Raw genomic sequence first — 2,746 nt, 5'->3', positions numbered from 1 at the left:
GTGTCAGAGCACCCGTGTGTCAGAGCATCCGTGTGTCAGAGCACCTGGGTGTGGGGACAGTGGATTGAGCTGGTGGTCAGGGTTGAGGGTGGTCGTGGGGGCTCAACTCCCCGTCTCCCAGGGTCTTGGGGCAGAAAGAGCCCAAGTGTTGGCACCTGAGCCCCATTTTCCTCAGTTGAGAAATGAGAGTGTGAACCTCGAAGGTGAGCTGTGAAGGTCAAGTGAGGTGTGAGTCAAAGGGCTTTGAAGGCCCTGGCTGGTGTTGCTCAGTGGATAGATCATTGGCCTGCAGACTAAAGGGTCCTAGTGAGGGGTGTGCAGCTGATCAGTGATTCTCTCTCACCATTGATGTTTCTCTCTCTCCCTTTCCTTCCTCTCTGAAATAAAAAAAAAAAAAAAAAAAAGGGCTTTGAAGATGTCGGAAATGATGCCAGTTTGCTGTGGGCCAGGCCCGCACTTTGGGTGGGAAATTCAGACCCGGCAGCGCCCACCTCAGTCCCTCTCCCTTCGGGGCCTTTGACGGGTCACTGCTTCCACCTGGGCCTCTGCTTGGCCGCCTGCTAAGGGTGCTGTTCTGGACAGTCCCCGAGCTTCAGTGGGGAGCCCAGAGGGGCCCACCGCCGGCAGGTCCCGGGGTTCCATCCGGACGGGGTGCCACCCGAGGGGTGTGCACAGGGCCTCCCCGGCCATGGCTGTGCTGTAGGGAGGGGTCCAGCCTCGAGCTGAGCAGGTGGAGAAACGGGAAACCGGAGGCCCGCAGCAGCGTCATGCCTGCCCCCTGGTGGCCAGCCCCGAGCCTTGCGTGGCACAGGAAGCTCCAGGCAAGGCCAAGGGGATGGAGGGTGTGCGAGGGGGGACACCCCAGGTTGATGATGACATCAGCGCCTTCACGGGTCAGAAGCCCTGATGGCACATGTAAGACCCGAGGTGTCATTGTCAATTTCATGTCAAAATAGAAGTCTGCAAACAGGCACCAGGCCTGGCTCCTGATGGGAAAGTTAGGTATTTGGGGGAAATCGGGGGAAGTGCGCGGTGACAGTGTGAGCGAGGAATGGGGGCTCGGACAGAGGGAGCGCAGCCGATGGACAGTGTCAGGTGGGCTCCAGGCGGGCGGCTTAAGGGCGTCGTTCACCGTGAAATGCTGTCAGCTCTGCTGCCAGTTCGAACATTTTCAGGATAAAATGCTGGGGAAGGTCTTCCCCGAGCAGGTGACCGCTGAGCTGGCCGCCACGTGGGCACCAGTGGGGGTGGTGGTGGCCTTTTTCCCTGGGATCGGAGTTCAGGCCCGGTGTTTGGGGGGTGCTGCTGAGCGGGAACAGGGAAGCTGAGTCTGGAGGGGGTGCCCACCGTCCCAAGATGGTGCCCAGGTGGTGGACAGGGGAGGCCGGGCTTTCACAGGACACGTTCCCGTAAGTGGGGGTCCCACTGCTGCTCTGTGTGCCCTGGGGTCTGGCTGCTCCTTAAGAGAAGTGGGCAGGGCAGGAGGCCCAGGGGCCTGACAGGCAGGGGGAGGGCAGAACGGGACCCGCCCAGTTTTTAAAAAAAATATGTTTTTATTGACTTCAGAGAGGAAGGGAGAGGGAGAGAGAAATAGAAACATCCATGATGAGAGAGAATCATGGATTGGCTGCCTCCTGCACATCCCACACTGGGGATGGAGCCCACAACCTGGGCCTGTGCCCTGACTGGGAATCGGACCCTGACCTCCTGGTTCATAGGTTGATGCTCAACCACTGAGCCACGCTGGCCGGGCAGAGACCAGCCAGTTTTAACGACAAGCGCAAGTGAAATCCATGGGTCTGCCGTCCTTGGGGCTGGCTCCGCCGCACCCTCAGGGACCGGGCGTCCCGGCACAGCCAGGGCAGGGCCAGGGCCTGGCCAGGATTCTGCGCCCTACGGGGAACCCCGAGATGTAGGCAGCCTCTGGTTTCTGCTCAGTGCCTCGCTGAGAGCAGCGTGGGCCCTGCCCATGCATTAGCTCCACGGCCACAGCCGGGGCCCTCCCCCAGCACCAGGCAGCGGCTATGGGAGCAGTCGGTTCTATCACATATTATAGTCTGATTAGTATAATCTAATGTGTTATTGCCGTAAAAGTGCTCATTGAGTTCACTGCAATCATTCATAGTTTAAAAGTTTTATGAGCATCATCCTGGCAGACAACTGTCATTTCAATTAAAAATAAATTACAGTAAAAAATTACTGATTGAGTCTTGAGAATAGCCAAGAGAACTGTATGATCTTGCTCTAAAATTACATGTGAGACTTGAGCCGGTTTGGCTCAGTGGATAGAGCGTCAGCCTGTGGACTGAAGGGTCCTGGGTTCCATTCTGGTCAAGGGCTCGCTGTACCTCAGTTGCAGGCTTGAGCCGGGGTGTGTGTGCGGGAGGCAACTAATCGATGTGTCTCTCTCACATCGATGTTTCTCTGTCTTTCCCCCTCCCTTCTACTCTCTTAAAAGAAAAAATCAATGGAAAATATCCTCGGGTGAGGATTAACAAAAAAAGTATTACATTTAAATTGCACGTGAGAAATGGTGGGAACCTGAAGGCTGCCTGGCAGCCCCGGGAAGCTGCGTCCGGCCTGGTGCGTGGGTGCCACCTGCTGACCTGGCTCTCCCAGGACCCAGAGACTGAAGTGGATGGGAGACGAGTGGCCCCAAGAGAGGATGGCAGTCGGAGCTGTGGGGTGACCGTTCCCCAGCCCCCCTGATGGAGGTGTCTGTGCCCAGACTGGTCGTTGACACGGG

This window comes from Myotis brandtii, unplaced genomic scaffold (assembly GCF_000412655.1).
Source record: "Myotis brandtii unplaced genomic scaffold, ASM41265v1 scaffold743, whole genome shotgun sequence".
Lineage (NCBI taxonomy): Eukaryota > Metazoa > Chordata > Mammalia > Chiroptera > Vespertilionidae > Myotis > Myotis brandtii.
Note: the sequence above shows the minus strand (reverse complement) of the source record.